Consider the following 22683-nt stretch of genomic DNA (forward strand, 5'->3'; position numbering starts at 1 on the left):
TGCTCCATCTGGGCGGAAGACGACTTCCTGGAGGTGCAGCTTGCCGCCGGCGCAGAGGCCCAAGCTGACAGCCAGCAGGACGAGCAGGGGGCTGCGGAGCCGGTGCCCCAGCCTGCCGTGGGAGGCCTCGTGCCCGAGGAATGGGCGGCCCTCTTCAGGGAGCACCTCGGTCCGCTGCGCTCCTGGGTGCGCCAGCAAGCCAGGGAGCTGTTCGACGCTGCCTGGTGGGACCAGGACATGCTGGAGGCCACCGTCATCGCTTGGCTATGCCGCTGCGGGCTGGATGAGCAGGCCTTGGTGCAGGAGCTGCGGCCGTTGCTGCAGGGCCACAAGGTGAGCTTTGTGCAGCGGCTCATCTCCATCATGCTGCAGATATGCAGCGAGGAGTACCTGGAGCACCTGGGATTCCTGGAACCCCGTCCTGCCAGCCAGCTCTACAACGGCCCTGAGGTGAACCTCGAGGGCTCCCAAGACACCTGGGAGCCAGAGCTCGAGGGCTCCCAAGACACCTGGGAGCCAGAAGAGAGCCCTGAGGCCATCCCCAGCCCTGCTGCCTCCCCCCGGGACACTGCTGCCAGCAGCCCGGAGGATTCTGACGTCGAGGAGCTGCCCAGCACCTCCAGTGCCGCCCTACCTGGGGGTCCTGGCCACCTGCCCACCGCACCCATCCCCGGGGATCAGGAGGAGCCCTTCTCAGAGCCGCGACAGGCGGCAGAAGAAGATGCTGTGGTGCAGGGCTGCAGCCATGAGCCCTCTCCTCCTGGCCAGGGCAGGGACAGCTCACCTGGGGGGCCCCGGCGCCCCCCGAAGAGGAGGGCCGACAGCAACTCGGACTCTCCCCAGCCCTGCAAGAGGCCCCGGCGCCTTTAGCAGGGCACATCTGGGGTTGTCATACGAATAAAAAGTTGTGACCCTGCCACAGATAGTGTCTTGGTCTTCCTCGTAGAATCACACAATCGTACGGGCATAGAAACACCGAGTGGCTCAGGTTGGAAGGGACCTCAAAGATCACCTAGCTCCACTCCCCCTGCCATGGCCGGCGATGCCACTGTGATATATGGCATAATAGTTTGTGTCAAGAAGATGGTTGATATTAATAAAGAAGGGGGAGTGTGGCCATGGGGGTCGGCAAGCCCCATGGTTGGTGGCAACGTCAGACTCTTAACAATGGGCATGTAACATGCCTTTACATCAGGCATGTAAATAGAGTTTAGAGGGAATAAAGAAGGGTGATTCAGGAGATGCCATGCCGTCTTGGGTTGCTTCTTCTCCAGCCATTAAGGCCTGGAAGTTGCTGGGTGTTTGCTCTTGTTGTTATATGCAACATATGTTATATGCAGACCTTGCTGATGCTATTTCAAAATAATTAAAAAAGCAAGGTAGGAATTAAAATTATTTCACTTCTTGCGAACACAGAAGAGTGGCTTTTAAATTGGGGGAGAAAATACAGCAGAAAGAGCTCGAGGTTGGAGATGAGAAGGGTTTAATTAAAGGGAAGGGGAATGGGGAGAAAAAGAAACAAAAGAAACAATAAGGTCGCGGAAGCACAGAGAGAAGGAAGAAGAAATATTCTCTACTTCCCATCAACGAGCGATGTTCGGCCTCGCACGTCCTGGGAAGCAGGGCCTCAAATCGCGTAGCGGTTGTTCAAGAGGAACAGCCCCCTCCCCCACGAGAGCCCCCCCTTTTTATTGCTGAGTGTGACATCAGGTGCTCTGGAGTGTCCCTTTGGTTGGCTGAGGGCAGCTGCCCTGGCGATGGCCCACCCCCAGCCTGCTGGCTCCTGGGGGCTGCGAAGGAGTCCTGATGCTGTGCCAGCACTGTGCAGCAATAGACACAGCACTGGAGTGACACCAGTGCTGTTCCAGCTCTGAGTGCAGAGCACAGCACTGTGGGGGCTGCTGCAGGGAAAGATGACTCCAGCCCAGACAGACCCAACACAACCTTCACCCCTTAGTCCATGACATGCGTGTCACACTCAGGTCCCACACAGTTTAGTGTGTCGATTCTCTCATCACCACTGTTCTCTGCCTGGTAAAGTATGTATACGTCTGTACTTCTTTTCATTCCACAGGTCTTTCCCCCAAATGTCCATAGAAACATGAAAGCATGGTGGGTCCAGCTTCATCTGTTCAAGTGGTCACCCAGGGCAGGCAAAGTTGCTTTTCTTGTCACCAGCACCAGCTCAGCTCACATCACTGTTGCACTGCCCGCTTCCTTGCAAAGTTGACCTGTCGCTGGTTCTGCAGTGTCCTCCTACACCACATAACTTGGATTACAGAATAATTTTCTCCCAAGGCTAAACCTCCTTTGGGCACACACCTGATATCCCCATCTTTCTGCATTGCCCACCAGGTATAGCCTGGTCGTTGGGAGAAGACAATCCCACGAGTGGGGTCGCCTTTTCCCACGGCAGGGGCCACCCACACCGCCTTCCCCATCCACTTCCCCACATGCACTACGGGGACTTGAGCTTCTCCCACGGTGCGTAGGGGTTTTGTTTCGGCCGGACCAGGACGGCTGTCAGACCCCCTGTTGTTAACTAGCCAAGTGGCCTCCGGTAGATTTCTATCCCAATGTTTCCACGTCCCAGCACCCAATGCTCGCAGCATAGATTTTAACGGTCCATTGTACCTCTCAACCTTCCCAGAGGCTCGTGGCTGATCAGGGATGTGATCCACCCACTCAATGCCGTGCCTCTTTGGCCCAGGAGGTGACCAAATTGTTTTGGAAGTGACTCCCATTGTCGGACTCAATTCTCTCTGGTGTACCACGTCGCCACAGCACTTGCCTTTCCAGGCCCAAGATAGTGTTTCAGGCCGTGCCATGGTTTACGGGATACGTTTCCAGCCACCCAGTAGTTGCTTCCACCATGGCAAGTATGGACCGTTTGCCTTGGCGGGTTGGTGGGAGTGGTCCGACGTAGTCAATCTGCCAGGCCTCACCACACCGAAATCCAAGGCATCTCCCCCTGTTCCAGGGAGACTTTACCCTCATGGCTCGTTTGACTGCAGCACAGATCTCACACTGATGGGTAACCTGTGTGATGGCCTCAAGGGTCAGGTCCAGCCCTCGGTCACGAGCCCATCTGGATGCGGCATACCTCCCTAGATGTCCTGATGTTTCATGGGCCCATCGAGCTACAAACAGCTCACCCTTACGTCCCCAGTCCAGGTCCACTGAGCCACTTCACTTTTCAAAGCTTGAGCCACTTCTTCGTTGTTCCGATGTTCTTCGGTGGCACGATTCTTAGGCATGTGGGCATCTACATGACGTACCTTTGCAGCCAGGTGTCCTACCCAGGCAGCGCTATCTTGCCACAGGGTAGCAGCCCAGATAGGCTTACCTCTGCGCTGCCACTTCTGTTTCCGTTGCCGCAGCCACCCCCACAGAGCATTTGCCAGCATCCATGAGTCAGTGTAGAGATACAGTACTGGCCATTTTTCTCTTTCAGCAATTTCTAGGGCCAGTTGTAGAGCTTCATTTCTGCATACTGACTCAACTCACCTTCCCCTTCCTTCCACGGCCTCCACAACTCGTCGTGTGGGACTCCACACAGCAGCTTTCCACTACAGAGGGCCCCCTACCACACGGCAGGATCCGTCAGTGAACAACACCTACTGCTTTCTGTCTTCTGGCAACTCATTGTGTGCTGGTGCTTCTTCAGCACGAGTTACCTCTTCTGTCAGCACTCCGAAATCCATGCCCTGCGGCCAGTCCATGATCTCCTCCAGGATTCCCGGGCGCTTGGCTTTCCCCATTCGAGCCTGCTATGTAATTAACGCTACCCACTTACTCCACAGTTGCATGGTGTGTAGTGGGGATTTTCCCTTTGAACATCCAATGTAACACAGGTAGCCGTGGGGCCAAGAGGAGTCGTGCTTCTGTACCAACAACTTCTGAAGCGGCTCGAATCCCCTCACATGCTGTTAATATTTCCTTTTCAGTTGGGGTGTAATTGGCTTCCTTGATAGCCCCGGCTCCAGAAGCCCAGAGGTCGACCTGGGAAGCAGGGCCTCAAAACGCGTAGCGGTTGTTGAGGAGGACAGCCCCCTTCCCCACGGGCGCCCCCCTTTTTATTGCTGAGTGTGGCATCAGGTGTTATGGAATATCCCTTTGGTTGGTTTAGGTCAGCTGCCCTGGCAATGGCCCCTCCCCATCACTTGCCCACCCCCATTGATCTCCTTTCATCAAGTGGTCAACCATCTGGTTGCCCAGGGGAAGCCAGCTGATGGCACCTGTTTGGATTTCAGCACAGCTTCGGATCTGTTTCTAAGCGTCTCCTTCTGGACAAATTGGGCAGCACTCAGCTAGAGCAATGCATAATGCGATGGGTGAACAAGGGGCTGACGGGTCGGGCTCCAAGGGTAATTGTAAATGGGGGTCGCATCAGGGTGGCGGCCAGTCACTAGGGGCTTCCGCAGGCCTCCATTTTAGGGCCTGTTCTCTTCAGGGTTGTCCTGACTGACTCGCATGTAGGACTTGAGGGCAGATGGAGTCCATTTTTTAGGCATGATGCTGAACAGGAAGGAGTGGCTGACTCCATCGAGGGGAGGAAGGCTTTGCAGAGAGATCTTGACAAAGCAGAGAGCTGGGCAATCCCCAGCAATATGAGGTTTAGCAAGAGCGAGTGAGGGATTCCACGCCTGGCAAGGGGCAACCCTGGCGGTACGGACAGTCAGGGGGATGAGAGGCTGGAGCGCAGCCCTGCAGAGCGGGATCTGGGGGTTTTGGTCAATAGCAAGTTGAACGGGATTCAAGCAGCCAGGAGGGGAACCGCATCCTGGGCTGCCTCCAGTATGGTATCGCCAGCCGCTCGGGGGCAGGGATTGCTGTGCTCTGCTCCGCGCTCTTTCAGCGTCGCCTCGAGTCCTGTGTGCACTTCTGGCCAGCACACTAACAGAAGCGGTGAAGGATCTGGAGGGTAAGATGGATGAGGAGCACATGAGGTCTCCGTGTTTGTTCAGCCTGCACGAGACAGAGGAGAAGCCTCGTGGCGGCCTGCAGCTTCCTCACGAGGGGAGCAGAGGGGCCGGGGCTGAGCTCTGCTCTCTGGGGACACTGACAAAACTCGAGGGAATGGCAAGGAGATGGGACAGTGGAGGGTCTGGCTGCAGGTGAGGAAAAGAGTTTTCACCAACACGGGGCTTGGCCACTGAAACAGGCCTCCCAGGGAAGTGGTCACGGTAGCAAGTTTTGTGAACCGCAGGAGTCCACAAAACGTCTGCGAAGTGCTTTCAGACATGTGCTTTGCTTTTTGGGGGTCAGCCAGAGCGATGGGCTCTGAGGTCAGCCAGCAACGGGCTGTGACCTCACAGGCCTCGCTGCTTATCTTGGGGCGCCGTCAGAGCCTGGCCCAGCCTGGCTCGTGCCTGGACTCCCGCTGAGCGTGTGTGCGAGGCTTGGAGTGCCGAGCAAGGATTTGTTGAGAGGAGTTGTTGGAGCTGTGCTGTGGGGCCGTCGGCAGCTGCTCTCAGTGCCCGTCCCCGCAGCCAGTGCCTGCGTTTCCCCGGCCCTGCCTGGCTCAGGCAGCCGGGGCTGTGCGGGGAGCACTCGCAGCAGTGCAGGTGAGCTGTGCGGGGACACGTGCCCCGGGGCTCGCGTTGGGGTTTTGTCCTGCTGAGGGGCCGGGGCACTGCCGCTGCCCGCTCCGGCACAGCCACTGACCCTGGCCTCTCTCCTTCTTGCAGCACACAGCACCTGTGGCAGCGGCGCCAGCCAGGGGAAGCAGCTCCCCATCTGCAGCTCTCCCCAGCCCGCTGCAGCGAGCCGACGCCATGGCCAGTGAGGCCAAGGACGTCACCTGCCCTGTGTGCCAGGGGGCCCCCAAGGAGCCCAGCTACGTCCTCCCCTGTCTGCACCGCTTCTGCTTCGGGTGCATCATGCGCTGGGCCAAGAGAATCAGCACCTGCCCCCTCTGCAGGCAGCGCATCACCTCCATCCTCTGCTCCATCTGGGCGGAAGACGACTTCCTGGAGGTGCAGCTTGCCGCCGGCGCAGAGGCCCAAGCTGACAGCCAGCAGGACGAGCAGGGGGCTGCGGAGCCGGTGCCCCAGCCTGCCGTGGGAGGCCTCGTGCCCGAGGAATGGGCGGCCCTCTTCAGGGAGCACCTCGGTCCGCTGCGCTCCTGGGTGCGCCAGCAAGCCAGGGAGCTGTTCGACGCTGCCTGGTGGGACCAGGACATGCTGGAGGCCACCGTCATCGCTTGGCTATGCCGCTGCGGGCTGGATGAGCAGGCCTTGGTGCAGGAGCTGCGGCCGTTGCTGCAGGGCCACAAGGTGAGCTTTGTGCAGCGGCTCATCTCCATCATGCTGCAGATATGCAGCGAGGAGTACCTGGAGCACCTGGGATTCCTGGAACCCCGTCCTGCCAGCCAGCTCTACAACGGCCCTGAGGTGAACCTCGAGGGCTCCCAAGACACCTGGGAGCCAGAGCTCGAGGGCTCCCAAGACACCTGGGAGCCAGAAGAGAGCCCTGAGGCCATCCCCAGCCCTGCTGCCTCCCCCCGGGACACTGCTGCCAGCAGCCCGGAGGATTCTGACGTCGAGGAGCTGCCCAGCACCTCCAGTGCCGCCCTACCTGGGGGTCCTGGCCACCTGCCCACCGCACCCATCCCCGGGGATCAGGAGGAGCCCTTCTCAGAGCCGCGACAGGCGGCAGAAGAAGATGCTGTGGTGCAGGGCTGCAGCCATGAGCCCTCTCCTCCTGGCCAGGGCAGGGACAGCTCACCTGGGGGGCCCCGGCGCCCCCCGAAGAGGAGGGCCGACAGCAACTCGGACTCTCCCCAGCCCTGCAAGAGGCCCCGGCGCCTTTAGCAGGGCACATCTGGGGTTGTCATACGAATAAAAAGTTGTGACCCTGCCACAGATAGTGTCTTGGTCTTCCTCGTAGAATCACACAATCGTACGGGCATAGAAACACCGAGTGGCTCAGGTTGGAAGGGACCTCAAAGATCACCTAGCTCCACTCCCCCTGCCATGGCCGGCGATGCCACTGTGATATATGGCATAATAGTTTGTGTCAAGAAGATGGTTGATATTAATAAAGAAGGGGGAGTGTGGCCATGGGGGTCGGCAAGCCCCATGGTTGGTGGCAACGTCAGACTCTTAACAATGGGCATGTAACATGCCTTTACATCAGGCATGTAAATAGAGTTTAGAGGGAATAAAGAAGGGTGATTCAGGAGATGCCATGCCGTCTTGGGTTGCTTCTTCTCCAGCCATTAAGGCCTGGAAGTTGCTGGGTGTTTGCTCTTGTTGTTATATGCAACATATGTTATATGCAGACCTTGCTGATGCTATTTCAAAATAATTAAAAAAGCAAGGTAGGAATTAAAATTATTTCACTTCTTGCGAACACAGAAGAGTGGCTTTTAAATTGGGGGAGAAAATACAGCAGAAAGAGCTCGAGGTTGGAGATGAGAAGGGTTTAATTAAAGGGAAGGGGAATGGGGAGAAAAAGAAACAAAAGAAACAATAAGGTCGCGGAAGCACAGAGAGAAGGAAGAAGAAATATTCTCTACTTCCCATCAACGAGCGATGTTCGGCCTCGCACGTCCTGGGAAGCAGGGCCTCAAATCGCGTAGCGGTTGTTCAAGAGGAACAGCCCCCTCCCCCACGAGAGCCCCCCCTTTTTATTGCTGAGTGTGACATCAGGTGCTCTGGAGTGTCCCTTTGGTTGGCTGAGGGCAGCTGCCCTGGCGATGGCCCACCCCCAGCCTGCTGGCTCCTGGGGGCTGCGAAGGAGTCCTGATGCTGTGCCAGCACTGTGCAGCAATAGACACAGCACTGGAGTGACACCAGTGCTGTTCCAGCTCTGAGTGCAGAGCACAGCACTGTGGGGGCTGCTGCAGGGAAAGATGACTCCAGCCCAGACAGACCCAACACAACCTTCACCCCTTAGTCCATGACATGCGTGTCACACTCAGGTCCCACACAGTTTAGTGTGTCGATTCTCTCATCACCACTGTTCTCTGCCTGGTAAAGTATGTATACGTCTGTACTTCTTTTCATTCCACAGGTCTTTCCCCCAAATGTCCATAGAAACATGAAAGCATGGTGGGTCCAGCTTCATCTGTTCAAGTGGTCACCCAGGGCAGGCAAAGTTGCTTTTCTTGTCACCAGCACCAGCTCAGCTCACATCACTGTTGCACTGCCCGCTTCCTTGCAAAGTTGACCTGTCGCTGGTTCTGCAGTGTCCTCCTACACCACATAACTTGGATTACAGAATAATTTTCTCCCAAGGCTAAACCTCCTTTGGGCACACACCTGATATCCCCATCTTTCTGCATTGCCCACCAGGTATAGCCTGGTCGTTGGGAGAAGACAATCCCACGAGTGGGGTCGCCTTTTCCCACGGCAGGGGCCACCCACACCGCCTTCCCCATCCACTTCCCCACATGCACTACGGGGACTTGAGCTTCTCCCACGGTGCGTAGGGGTTTTGTTTCGGCCGGACCAGGACGGCTGTCAGACCCCCTGTTGTTAACTAGCCAAGTGGCCTCCGGTAGATTTCTATCCCAATGTTTCCACGTCCCAGCACCCAATGCTCGCAGCATAGATTTTAACGGTCCATTGTACCTCTCAACCTTCCCAGAGGCTCGTGGCTGATCAGGGATGTGATCCACCCACTCAATGCCGTGCCTCTTTGGCCCAGGAGGTGACCAAATTGTTTTGGAAGTGACTCCCATTGTCGGACTCAATTCTCTCTGGTGTACCACGTCGCCACAGCACTTGCCTTTCCAGGCCCAAGATAGTGTTTCAGGCCGTGCCATGGTTTACGGGATACGTTTCCAGCCACCCAGTAGTTGCTTCCACCATGGCAAGTATGGACCGTTTGCCTTGGCGGGTTGGTGGGAGTGGTCCGACGTAGTCAATCTGCCAGGCCTCACCACACCGAAATCCAAGGCATCTCCCCCTGTTCCAGGGAGACTTTACCCTCATGGCTCGTTTGACTGCAGCACAGATCTCACACTGATGGGTAACCTGTGTGATGGCCTCAAGGGTCAGGTCCAGCCCTCGGTCACGAGCCCATCTGGATGCGGCATACCTCCCTAGATGTCCTGATGTTTCATGGGCCCATCGAGCTACAAACAGCTCACCCTTACGTCCCCAGTCCAGGTCCACTGAGCCACTTCACTTTTCAAAGCTTGAGCCACTTCTTCGTTGTTCCGATGTTCTTCGGTGGCACGATTCTTAGGCATGTGGGCATCTACATGACGTACCTTTGCAGCCAGGTGTCCTACCCAGGCAGCGCTATCTTGCCACAGGGTAGCAGCCCAGATAGGCTTACCTCTGCGCTGCCACTTCTGTTTCCGTTGCCGCAGCCACCCCCACAGAGCATTTGCCAGCATCCATGAGTCAGTGTAGAGATACAGTACTGGCCATTTTTCTCTTTCAGCAATTTCTAGGGCCAGTTGTAGAGCTTCATTTCTGCATACTGACTCAACTCACCTTCCCCTTCCTTCCACGGCCTCCACAACTCGTCGTGTGGGACTCCACACAGCAGCTTTCCACTACAGAGGGCCCCCTACCACACGGCAGGATCCGTCAGTGAACAACACCTACTGCTTTCTGTCTTCTGGCAACTCATTGTGTGCTGGTGCTTCTTCAGCACGAGTTACCTCTTCTGTCAGCACTCCGAAATCCATGCCCTGCGGCCAGTCCATGATCTCCTCCAGGATTCCCGGGCGCTTGGCTTTCCCCATTCGAGCCTGCTATGTAATTAACGCTACCCACTTACTCCACAGTTGCATGGTGTGTAGTGGGGATTTTCCCTTTGAACATCCAATGTAACACAGGTAGCCGTGGGGCCAAGAGGAGTCGTGCTTCTGTACCAACAACTTCTGAAGCGGCTCGAATCCCCTCACATGCTGTTAATATTTCCTTTTCAGTTGGGGTGTAATTGGCTTCCTTGATAGCCCCGGCTCCAGAAGCCCAGAGGTCGACCTGGGAAGCAGGGCCTCAAAACGCGTAGCGGTTGTTGAGGAGGACAGCCCCCTTCCCCACGGGCGCCCCCCTTTTTATTGCTGAGTGTGGCATCAGGTGTTATGGAATATCCCTTTGGTTGGTTTAGGTCAGCTGCCCTGGCAATGGCCCCTCCCCATCACTTGCCCACCCCCATTGATCTCCTTTCATCAAGTGGTCAACCATCTGGTTGCCCAGGGGAAGCCAGCTGATGGCACCTGTTTGGATTTCAGCACAGCTTCGGATCTGTTTCTAAGCGTCTCCTTCTGGACAAATTGGGCAGCACTCAGCTAGAGCAATGCATAATGCGATGGGTGAACAAGGGGCTGACGGGTCGGGCTCCAAGGGTAATTGTAAATGGGGGTCGCATCAGGGTGGCGGCCAGTCACTAGGGGCTTCCGCAGGCCTCCATTTTAGGGCCTGTTCTCTTCAGGGTTGTCCTGACTGACTCGCATGTAGGACTTGAGGGCAGATGGAGTCCATTTTTTAGGCATGATGCTGAACAGGAAGGAGTGGCTGACTCCATCGAGGGGAGGAAGGCTTTGCAGAGAGATCTTGACAAAGCAGAGAGCTGGGCAATCCCCAGCAATATGAGGTTTAGCAAGAGCGAGTGAGGGATTCCACGCCTGGCAAGGGGCAACCCTGGCGGTACGGACAGTCAGGGGGATGAGAGGCTGGAGCGCAGCCCTGCAGAGCGGGATCTGGGGGTTTTGGTCAATAGCAAGTTGAACGGGATTCAAGCAGCCAGGAGGGGAACCGCATCCTGGGCTGCCTCCAGTATGGTATCGCCAGCCGCTCGGGGGCAGGGATTGCTGTGCTCTGCTCCGCGCTCTTTCAGCGTCGCCTCGAGTCCTGTGTGCACTTCTGGCCAGCACACTAACAGAAGCGGTGAAGGATCTGGAGGGTAAGATGGATGAGGAGCACATGAGGTCTCCGTGTTTGTTCAGCCTGCACGAGACAGAGGAGAAGCCTCGTGGCGGCCTGCAGCTTCCTCACGAGGGGAGCAGAGGGGCCGGGGCTGAGCTCTGCTCTCTGGGGACACTGACAAAACTCGAGGGAATGGCAAGGAGATGGGACAGTGGAGGGTCTGGCTGCAGGTGAGGAAAAGAGTTTTCACCAACACGGGGCTTGGCCACTGAAACAGGCCTCCCAGGGAAGTGGTCACGGTAGCAAGTTTTGTGAACCGCAGGAGTCCACAAAACGTCTGCGAAGTGCTTTCAGACATGTGCTTTGCTTTTTGGGGGTCAGCCAGAGCGATGGGCTCTGAGGTCAGCCAGCAACGGGCTGTGACCTCACAGGCCTCGCTGCTTATCTTGGGGCGCCGTCAGAGCCTGGCCCAGCCTGGCTCGTGCCTGGACTCCCGCTGAGCGTGTGTGCGAGGCTTGGAGTGCCGAGCAAGGATTTGTTGAGAGGAGTTGTTGGAGCTGTGCTGTGGGGCCGTCGGCAGCTGCTCTCAGTGCCTGTCCCCGCAGCCAGTGCCTGCGTTTCCCCGGCCCTGCCTGGCTCAGGCAGCCGGGGCTGTGCGGGGAGCACTCGCAGCAGTGCAGGTGAGCTGTGCGGGGACACGTGCCCCGGGGCTCGCGTTGGGGTTTTGTCCTGCTGAGGGGCCGGGGCACTGCCGCTGCCCGCTCCGGCACAGCCACTGACCCTGGCCTCTCTCCTTCTTGCAGCACACAGCACCTGTGGCAGCGGCGCCAGCCAGGGGAAGCAGCTCCCCATCTGCAGCTCTCCCCAGCCCGCTGCAGCGAGCCGACGCCATGGCCAGTGAGGCCAAGGACGTCACCTGCCCTGTGTGCCAGGGGGCCCCCAAGGAGCCCAGCTACGTCCTCCCCTGTCTGCACCGCTTCTGCTTCGGGTGCATCATGCGCTGGGCCAAGAGAATCAGCACCTGCCCCCTCTGCAGGCAGCGCATCACCTCCATCCTCTGCTCCATCTGGGCGGAAGACGACTTCCTGGAGGTGCAGCTTGCCGCCGGCGCAGAGGCCCAAGCTGACAGCCAGCAGGACGAGCAGGGGGCTGCGGAGCCGGTGCCCCAGCCTGCCGTGGGAGGCCTCGTGCCCGAGGAATGGGCGGCCCTCTTCAGGGAGCACCTCGGTCCGCTGCGCTCCTGGGTGCGCCAGCAAGCCAGGGAGCTGTTCGACGCTGCCTGGTGGGACCAGGACATGCTGGAGGCCACCGTCATCGCTTGGCTATGCCGCTGCGGGCTGGATGAGCAGGCCTTGGTGCAGGAGCTGCGGCCGTTGCTGCAGGGCCACAAGGTGAGCTTTGTGCAGCGGCTCATCTCCATCATGCTGCAGATATGCAGCGAGGAGTACCTGGAGCACCTGGGATTCCTGGAACCCCGTCCTGCCAGCCAGCTCTACAACGGCCCTGAGGTGAACCTCGAGGGCTCCCAAGACACCTGGGAGCCAGAGCTCGAGGGCTCCCAAGACACCTGGGAGCCAGAAGAGAGCCCTGAGGCCATCCCCAGCCCTGCTGCCTCCCCCCGGGACACTGCTGCCAGCAGCCCGGAGGATTCTGATGTCGAGGAGCTGCCCAGCACCTCCAGTGCCGCCCTACCTGGGGGTCCTGGCCACCTGCCCACCGCACCCATCCCCGGGGATCAGGAGGAGCCCTTCTCAGAGCCGCGACAGGCGGCAGAAGAAGATGCTGTGGTGCAGGGCTGCAGCCATGAGCCCTCTCCTCCTGGCCAGGGCAGGGACAGCTCACCTGGGGGGCCCCGGCGCCCCCCGAAGAGGAGGGCCGACAGCAACTCGGACTCTCCCCAGCCCTGCAAGAGGCCCCGGCGCCTTTAGCAGGGCACATCTGGGGTTGTCATACGAATAAAAAGTTGTGACCCTGCCACAGATAGTGTCTTGGTCTTCCTCGTAGAATCACACAATCGTACGGGCATAGAAACACCGAGTGGCTCAGGTTGGAAGGGACCTCAAAGATCACCTAGCTCCACTCCCCCTGCCATGGCCGGCGATGCCACTGTGATATATGGCATAATAGTTTGTGTCAAGAAGATGGTTGATATTAATAAAGAAGGGGGAGTGTGGCCATGGGGGTCGGCAAGCCCCATGGTTGGTGGCAACGTCAGACTCTTAACAATGGGCATGTAACATGCCTTTACATCAGGCATGTAAATAGAGTTTAGAGGGAATAAAGAAGGGTGATTCAGGAGATGCCATGCCGTCTTGGGTTGCTTCTTCTCCAGCCATTAAGGCCTGGAAGTTGCTGGGTGTTTGCTCTTGTTGTTATATGCAACATATGTTATATGCAGACCTTGCTGATGCTATTTCAAAATAATTAAAAAAGCAAGGTAGGAATTAAAATTATTTCACTTCTTGCGAACACAGAAGAGTGGCTTTTAAATTGGGGGAGAAAATACAGCAGAAAGAGCTCGAGGTTGGACATGAGAAGGGTTTAATTAAAGGGAAGGGGAATGGGGAGAAAAAGAAACAAAAGAAACAATAAGGTCGCGGAAGCACAGAGAGAAGGAAGAAGAAATATTCTCTACTTCCCATCAACGAGCGATGTTCGGCCTCGCACGTCCTGGGAAGCAGGGCCTCAAATCGCGTAGCGGTTGTTCAAGAGGAACAGCCCCCTCCCCCACGAGAGCCCCCCCTTTTTATTGCTGAGTGTGACATCAGGTGCTCTGGAGTGTCCCTTTGGTTGGCTGAGGGCAGCTGCCCTGGCGATGGCCCACCCCCAGCCTGCTGGCTCCTGGGGGCTGCGAAGGAGTCCTGATGCTGTGCCAGCACTGTGCAGCAACAGACACAGCACTGGAGTGACACCAGTGCTGTTCCAGCTCTGAGTGCAGAGCACAGCACTGTGGGGGCTGCTGCAGGGAAAGATGACTCCAGCCCAGACAGACCCAACACAACCTTCACCCCTTAGTCCATGACATGCGTGTCACACTCAGGTCCCACACAGTTTAGTGTGTCGATTCTCTCATCACCACTGTTCTCTGCCTGGTAAAGTATGTATACGTCTGTACTTCTTTTCATTCCACAGGTCTTTCCCCCAAATGTCCATAGAAACATGAAAGCATGGTGGGTCCAGCTTCATCTGTTCAAGTGGTCACCCAGGGCAGGCAAAGTTGCTTTTCTTGTCACCAGCACCAGCTCAGCTCACATCACTGTTGCACTGCCCGCTTCCTTGCAAAGTTGACCTGTCGCTGGTTCTGCAGTGTCCTCCTACACCACATAACTTGGATTACAGAATAATTTTCTCCCAAGGCTAAACCTCCTTTGGGCACACACCTGATATCCCCATCTTTCTGCATTGCCCACCAGGTATAGCCTGGTCGTTGGGAGAAGACAATCCCACGAGTGGGGTCGCCTTTTCCCACGGCAGGGGCCACCCACACCGCCTTCCCCATCCACTTCCCCACATGCACTACGGGGACTTGAGCTTCTCCCACGGTGCGTAGGGGTTTTGTTTCGGCCGGACCAGGACGGCTGTCAGACCCCCTGTTGTTAACTAGCCAAGTGGCCTCCGGTAGATTTCTATCCCAATGTTTCCACGTCCCAGCACCCAATGCTCGCAGCATAGATTTTAACGGTCCATTGTACCTCTCAACCTTCCCAGAGGCTCGTGGCTGATCAGGGATGTGATCCACCCACTCAATGCCGTGCCTCTTTGGCCCAGGAGGTGACCAAATTGTTTCGGAAGTGACTCCCATTGTCGGACTCAGTTCTCTCTGGTGTACCACGTCGCCACAGCACTTGCCTTTCCAGGCCCAAGATAGTGTTTCAGGCCGTGCCATGGTTTACGGGATACGTTTCCAGCCACCCAGTAGTTGCTTCCACCATGGCAAGTATGGACCGTTTGCCTTGGCGGGTTGGTGGGAGTGGTCCGACGTAGTCAATCTGCCAGGCCTCACCACACCGAAATCCAAGGCATCTCCCCCTGTTCCAGGGAGACTTTACCCTCATGGCTCGTTTGACTGCAGCACAGATCTCACACTGATGGGTAACCTGTGTGATGGCCTCAAGGGTCAGGTCCAGCCCTCGGTCACGAGCCCATCTGGATGCGGCATCCCTCCCTAGATGTCCTGATGTTTCATGGGCCCATCGAGCTACAAACAGCTCACCCTTACGTCCCCAGTCCAGGTCCACTGAGCCACTTCACTTTTCAAAGCTCGAGCCACTTCTTTGTTGTTCCGATGTTCTTCGGTGGCACGATTCTTAGGCATGTGGGCATCTACATGACGTACCTTTGCAGCCAGGTGTCCTACCCAGGCAGCGCTATCTTGCCACAGGGTAGCAGCCCAGATAGGCTTACCTCTGCGCTGCCAGTTCTGTTTCCGTTGCCGCAGCCACCCCCACAGAGCATTTGCCAGCATCCATGAGTCAGTGTAGAGATACAGTACTGGCCATTTTTCTCTTTCAGCAATTTCTAGGGCCAGTTGTAGAGCTTCATTTCTGCATACTGACTCAACTCACCTTCCCCTTCCTTCCACGGCCTCCACAACTCGTCGTGTGGGACTCCACACAGCAGCTTTCCACTACAGAGGGCCCCCTACCACACGGCAGGATCCGTCAGTGAACAACACCTACTGCTTTCTGTCTTCTGGCAACTCATTGTGTGCTGGTGCTTCTTCAGCACGAGTTACCTCTTCTGTCAGCACTCCGAAATCCATGCCCTGCGGCCAGTCCATGATCTCGTCCAGGATTCCCGGGCGCTTGGCTTTCCCCATTCGAGCCTGCTATGTAATTAACGCTACCCACTTACTCCACAGTTGCATGGTGTGTAGTGGGGATTTTCCCTTTGAACATCCAATGTAACACAGGTAGCCGTGGGGCCAAGAGGAGTCGTGCTTCTGTACCAACAACTTCTGAAGCGGCTCGAATCCCCTCACATGCTGTTAATATTTCCTTTTCAGTTGGGGTGTAATTGGCTTCCTTGATAGCCCCGGCTCCAGAAGCCCAGAGGTCGACCTGGGAAGCAGGGCCTCAAAATGCGTAGCGGTTGTTAAGGAGGACAGCCCCCTTCCCCACGGGCGCCCCCCTTTTTATTGCTGAGTGTGGCATCAGGTGTTATGGAATATCCCTTTGGTTGGTTTAGGTCAGCTGCCCTGGCAATGGCCCCTCCCCATCACTTGCCCACCCCCATTGATCTCCTTTCATCAAGTGGTCAACCATCTGGTTGCCCAGGGGAAGCCAGCTGATGGCACCTGTTTGGATTTCAGCACAGCTTCGGATCTGTTTCTAAGCGTCTCCTTCTGGACAAATTGGGCAGCACTCAGCTAGAGCAATGCATAATGCGATGGGTGAACAAGGGGCTGACGGGTCGGGCTCCAAGGGTAATTGTAAATGGGGGTCGCATCAGGGTGGCGGCCAGTCACTAGGGGCTTCCGCAGGCCTCCATTTTAGGGCCTGTTCTCTTCAGGGTTGTCCTGACTGACTCGCATGTAGGACTTGAGGGCAGATGGAGTCCATTTTTTAGGCATGATGCTGAACAGGAAGGAGTGGCTGACTCCATCGAGGGGAGGAAGGCTTTGCAGAGAGATCTTGACAAAGCAGAGAGCTGGGCAATCCCCAGCAATATGAGGTTTAGCAAGAGCGAGTGAGGGATTCCACGCCTGGCAAGGGGCAACCCTGGCGGTACGGACAGTCAGGGGGATGAGAGGCTGGAGCGCAGCCCTGCAGAGCGGGATCTGGGGGTTTTGGTCAATAGCAAGTTGAACGGGATTCAAGCAGCCAGGAGGGGAACCGCATCCTGGGCTGCCTCCAGTATGGTATCGCCAGCCGCTCGGGGGCAGGGATTGCTGTGCTCTGCTCCGCGCTCTTTCAGCGTCGCCTCGAGTCCTGTGTGCACTTCTGGCCAGCACACTAACAGAAGCGGTGAAGGATCTGGAGGGTAAGATGGATGAGGAGCACATGAGGTCTCCGTGTTTGTTCAGCCTGCACGAGACAGAGGAGAAGCCTCGTGGCGGCCTGCAGCTTCCTCACGAGGGGAGCAGAGGGGCCGGGGCTGAGCTCTGCTCTCTGGGGACACTGACAAAACTCGAGGGAATGGCAAGGAGATGGGACAGTGGAGGGTCTGGCTGCAGGTGAGGAAAAGAGTTTTCACCAACACGGGGCTTGGCCACTGAAACAGGCCTCCCAGGGAAGTGGTCACGGTAGCAAGTTTTGTGAACCGCAGGAGTCCACAAAACGTCTGCGAAGTGCTTTCAGACATGTGCTTTGCTTTTTGGGGGTCAGCCAGAGCGATGGGCTCTGAGGTCAGCCAGCAACGGGCTGTGACCTCACAGGCCTCGCTGCTTATCTTGGGGCGCCGTCAGAGCCTGGCCCAGCCTGGCTCGTGCCTGGACTCCCGCTGAGCGTGTGTGCGAGGCTTGGAGTGCCGAGCAAGGATTTGTTGAGAGGAGTTGTTGGAGCTGTGCTGTGGGGCCGTCGGCAGCTGCTCTCAGTGCCCGTCCCCGCAGCCAGTGCCTGCGTTTCCCCGGCCCTGCCTGGCTCAGGCAGCCGGGGCTGTGCGGGGAGCGCTCGCAGCAGTGCAGGTGAGCTGTGCGGGGACACGTGCCCCGGGGCTCGCGTTGGGGTTTTGTCCTGCTGAGGGGCCGGGGCACTGCCGCTGCCCGCTCCGGCACAGCCACTGACCCTGGCCTCTCTCCTTCTTGCAGCACACAGCACCTGTGGCAGCGGCGCCAGCCAGGGGAAGCAGCTCCCCATCTGCAGCTCTCCCCAGCCCGCTGCAGCGAGCCGACGCCATGGCCAGTGAGGCCAAGGACGTCACCTGCCCTGTGTGCCAGGGGGCCCCCAAGGAGCCCAGCTACGTCCTCCCCTGTCTGCACCGCTTCTGCTTCGGGTGCATCATGCGCTGGGCCAAGAGAATCAGCACCTGCCCCCTCTGCAGGCAGCGCATCACCTCCATCCTCTGCTCCATCTGGGCGGAAGACGACTTCCTGGAGGTGCAGCTTGCCGCCGGCGCAGAGGCCCAAGCTGACAGCCAGCAGGACGAGCAGGGGGCTGCGGAGCCGGTGCCCCAGCCTGCCGTGGGAGGCCTCGTGCCCGAGGAATGGGCGGCCCTCTTCAGGGAGCACCTCGGTCCGCTGCGCTCCTGGGTGCGCCAGCAAGCCAGGGAGCTGTTCGACGCTGCCTGGTGGGACCAGGACATGCTGGAGGCCACCGTCATCGCTTGGCTATGCCGCTGCGGGCTGGATGAGCAGGCCTTGGTGCAGGAGCTGCGGCCGTTGCTGCAGGGCCACAAGGTGAGCTTTGTGCAGCGGCTCATCTCCATCATGCTGCAGATATGCAGCGAGGAGTACCTGGAGCACCTGGGATTCCTGGAACCCCGTCCTGCCAGCCAGCTCTACAACGGCCCTGAGGTGAACCTCGAGGGCTCCCAAGACACCTGGGAGCCAGAGCTCGAGGGCTCCCAAGACACCTGGGAGCCAGAAGAGAGCCCTGAGGCCATCCCCAGCCCTGCTGCCTCCCCCCGGGACACTGCTGCCAGCAGCCCGGAGGATTCTGATGTCGAGGAGCTGCCCAGCACCTCCAGTGCCGCCCTACCTGGGGGTCCTGGCCACCTGCCCACCGCACCCATCCCCGGGGATCAGGAGGAGCCCTTCTCAGAGCCGCGACAGGCGGCAGAAGAAGATGCTGTGGTGCAGGGCTGCAGCCATGAGCCCTCTCCTCCTGGCCAGGGCAGGGACAGCTCACCTGGGGGGCCCCGGCGCCCCCCGAAGAGGAGGGCCGACAGCAACTCGGACTCTCCCCAGCCCTGCAAGAGGCCCCGGCGCCTTTAGCAGGGCACATCTGGGGTTGTCATACGAATAAAAAGTTGTGACCCTGCCACAGATAGTGTCTTGGTCTTCCTCGTAGAATCACACAATCGTACGGGCATAGAAACACCGAGTGGCTCAGGTTGGAAGGGACCTCAAAGATCACCTAGCTCCACTCCCCCTGCCATGGCCGGCGATGCCACTGTGATATATGGCATAATAGTTTGTGTCAAGAAGATGGTTGATATTAATAAAGAAGGGGGAGTGTGGCCATGGGGGTCGGCAAGCCCCATGGTTGGTGGCAACGTCAGACTCTTAACAATGGGCATGTAACATGCCTTTACATCAGGCATGTAAATAGAGTTTAGAGGGAATAAAGAAGGGTGATTCAGGAGATGCCATGCCGTCTTGGGTTGCTTCTTCTCCAGCCATTAAGGCCTGGAAGTTGCTGGGTGTTTGCTCTTGTTGTTATATGCAACATATGTTATATGCAGACCTTGCTGATGCTATTTCAAAATAATTAAAAAAGCAAGGTAGGAATTAAAATTATTTCACTTCTTGCGAACACAGAAGAGTGGCTTTTAAATTGGGGGAGAAAATACAGCAGAAAGAGCTCGAGGTTGGACATGAGAAGGGTTTAATTAAAGGGAAGGGGAATGGGGAGAAAAAGAAACAAAAGAAACAATAAGGTCGCGGAAGCACAGAGAGAAGGAAGAAGAAATATTCTCTACTTCCCATCAACGAGCGATGTTCGGCCTCGCACGTCCTGGGAAGCAGGGCCTCAAATCGCGTAGCGGTTGTTCAAGAGGAACAGCCCCCTCCCCCACGAGAGCCCCCCCTTTTTATTGCTGAGTGTGACATCAGGTGCTCTGGAGTGTCCCTTTGGTTGGCTGAGGGCAGCTGCCCTGGCGATGGCCCACCCCCAGCCTGCTGGCTCCTGGGGGCTGCGAAGGAGTCCTGATGCTGTGCCAGCACTGTGCAGCAACAGACACAGCACTGGAGTGACACCAGTGCTGTTCCAGCTCTGAGTGCAGAGCACAGCACTGTGGGGGCTGCTGCAGGGAAAGATGACTCCAGCCCAGACAGACCCAACACAACCTTCACCCCTTAGTCCATGACATGCGTGTCACACTCAGGTCCCACACAGTTTAGTGTGTCGATTCTCTCATCACCACTGTTCTCTGCCTGGTAAAGTATGTATACGTCTGTACTTCTTTTCATTCCACAGGTCTTTCCCCCAAATGTCCATAGAAACATGAAAGCATGGTGGGTCCAGCTTCATCTGTTCAAGTGGTCACCCAGGGCAGGCAAAGTTGCTTTTCTTGTCACCAGCACCAGCTCAGCTCACATCACTGTTGCACTGCCCGCTTCCTTGCAAAGTTGACCTGTCGCTGGTTCTGCAGTGTCCTCCTACACCACATAACTTGGATTACAGAATAATTTTCTCCCAAGGCTAAACCTCCTTTGGGCACACACCTGATATCCCCATCTTTCTGCATTGCCCACCAGGTATAGCCTGGTCGTTGGGAGAAGACAATCCCACGAGTGGGGTCGCCTTTTCCCACGGCAGGGGCCACCCACACCGCCTTCCCCATCCACTTCCCCACATGCACTACGGGGACTTGAGCTTCTCCCACGGTGCGTAGGGGTTTTGTTTCGGCCGGACCAGGACGGCTGTCAGACCCCCTGTTGTTAACTAGCCAAGTGGCCTCCGGTAGATTTCTATCCCAATGTTTCCACGTCCCAGCACCCAATGCTCGCAGCATAGATTTTAACGGTCCATTGTACCTCTCAACCTTCCCAGAGGCTCGTGGCTGATCAGGGATGTGATCCACCCACTCAATGCCGTGCCTCTTTGGCCCAGGAGGTGACCAAATTGTTTCGGAAGTGACTCCCATTGTCGGACTCAGTTCTCTCTGGTGTACCACGTCGCCACAGCACTTGCCTTTCCAGGCCCAAGATAGTGTTTCAGGCCGTGCCATGGTTTACGGGATACGTTTCCAGCCACCCAGTAGTTGCTTCCACCATGGCAAGTATGGACCGTTTGCCTTGGCGGGTTGGTGGGAGTGGTCCGACGTAGTCAATCTGCCAGGCCTCACCACACCGAAATCCAAGGCATCTCCCCCTGTTCCAGGGAGACTTTACCCTCATGGCTCGTTTGACTGCAGCACAGATCTCACACTGATGGGTAACCTGTGTGATGGCCTCAAGGGTCAGGTCCAGCCCTCGGTCACGAGCCCATCTGGATGCGGCATCCCTCCCTAGATGTCCTGATGTTTCATGGGCCCATCGAGCTACAAACAGCTCACCCTTACGTCCCCAGTCCAGGTCCACTGAGCCACTTCACTTTTCAAAGCTCGAGCCACTTCTTTGTTGTTCCGATGTTCTTCGGTGGCACGATTCTTAGGCATGTGGGCATCTACATGACGTACCTTTGCAGCCAGGTGTCCTACCCAGGCAGCGCTATCTTGCCACAGGGTAGCAGCCCAGATAGGCTTACCTCTGCGCTGCCAGTTCTGTTTCCGTTGCCGCAGCCACCCCCACAGAGCATTTGCCAGCATCCATGAGTCAGTGTAGAGATACAGTACTGGCCATTTTTCTCTTTCAGCAATTTCTAGGGCCAGTTGTAGAGCTTCATTTCTGCATACTGACTCAACTCACCTTCCCCTTCCTTCCACGGCCTCCACAACTCGTCGTGTGGGACTCCACACAGCAGCTTTCCACTACAGAGGGCCCCCTACCACACGGCAGGATCCGTCAGTGAACAACACCTACTGCTTTCTGTCTTCTGGCAACTCATTGTGTGCTGGTGCTTCTTCAGCACGAGTTACCTCTTCTGTCAGCACTCCGAAATCCATGCCCTGCGGCCAGTCCATGATCTCCTCCAGGATTCCCGGGCGCTTGGCTTTCCCCATTCGAGCCTGCTATGTAATTAACGCTACCCACTTACTCCACAGTTGCATGGTGTGTAGTGGGGATTTTCCCTTTGAACATCCAATGTAACACAGGTAGCCGTGGGGCCAAGAGGAGTCGTGCTTCTGTACCAACAACTTCTGAAGCGGCTCGAATCCCCTCACATGCTGTTAATATTTCCTTTTCAGTTGGGGTGTAATTGGCTTCCTTGATAGCCCCGGCTCCAGAAGCCCAGAGGTCGACCTGGGAAGCAGGGCCTCAAAATGCGTAGCGGTTGTTAAGGAGGACAGCCCCCTTCCCCACGGGCGCCCCCCTTTTTATTGCTGAGTGTGGCATCAGGTGTTATGGAATATCCCTTTGGTTGGTTTAGGTCAGCTGCCCTGGCAATGGCCCCTCCCCATCACTTGCCCACCCCCATTGATCTCCTTTCATCAAGTGGTCAACCATCTGGTTGCCCAGGGGAAGCCAGCTGATGGCACCTGTTTGGATTTCAGCACAGCTTCGGATCTGTTTCTAAGCGTCTCCTTCTGGACAAATTGGGCAGCACTCAGCTAGAGCAATGCATAATGCGATGGGTGAACAAGGGGCTGACGGGTCGGGCTCCAAGGGTAATTGTAAATGGGGGTCGCATCAGGGTGGCGGCCAGTCACTAGGGGCTTCCGCAGGCCTCCATTTTAGGGCCTGTTCTCTTCAGGGTTGTCCTGACTGACTCGCATGTAGGACTTGAGGGCAGATGGAGTCCATTTTTTAGGCATGATGCTGAACAGGAAGGAGTGGCTGACTCCATCGAGGGGAGGAAGGCTTTGCAGAGAGATCTTGACAAAGCAGAGAGCTGGGCAATCCCCAGCAATATGAGGTTTAGCAAGAGCGAGTGAGGGATTCCACGCCTGGCAAGGGGCAACCCTGGCGGTACGGACAGTCAGGGGGATGAGAGGCTGGAGCGCAGCCCTGCAGAGCGGGATCTGGGGGTTTTGGTCAATAGCAAGTTGAACGGGATTCAAGCAGCCAGGAGGGGAACCGCATCCTGGGCTGCCTCCAGTATGGTATCGCCAGCCGCTCGGGGGCAGGGATTGCTGTGCTCTGCTCCGC

The sequence above is a fragment of the Anas platyrhynchos genome, chromosome Z, assembly GCF_047663525.1.
Source record: "Anas platyrhynchos isolate ZD024472 breed Pekin duck chromosome Z, IASCAAS_PekinDuck_T2T, whole genome shotgun sequence".
NCBI lineage: Eukaryota > Metazoa > Chordata > Aves > Anseriformes > Anatidae > Anas > Anas platyrhynchos.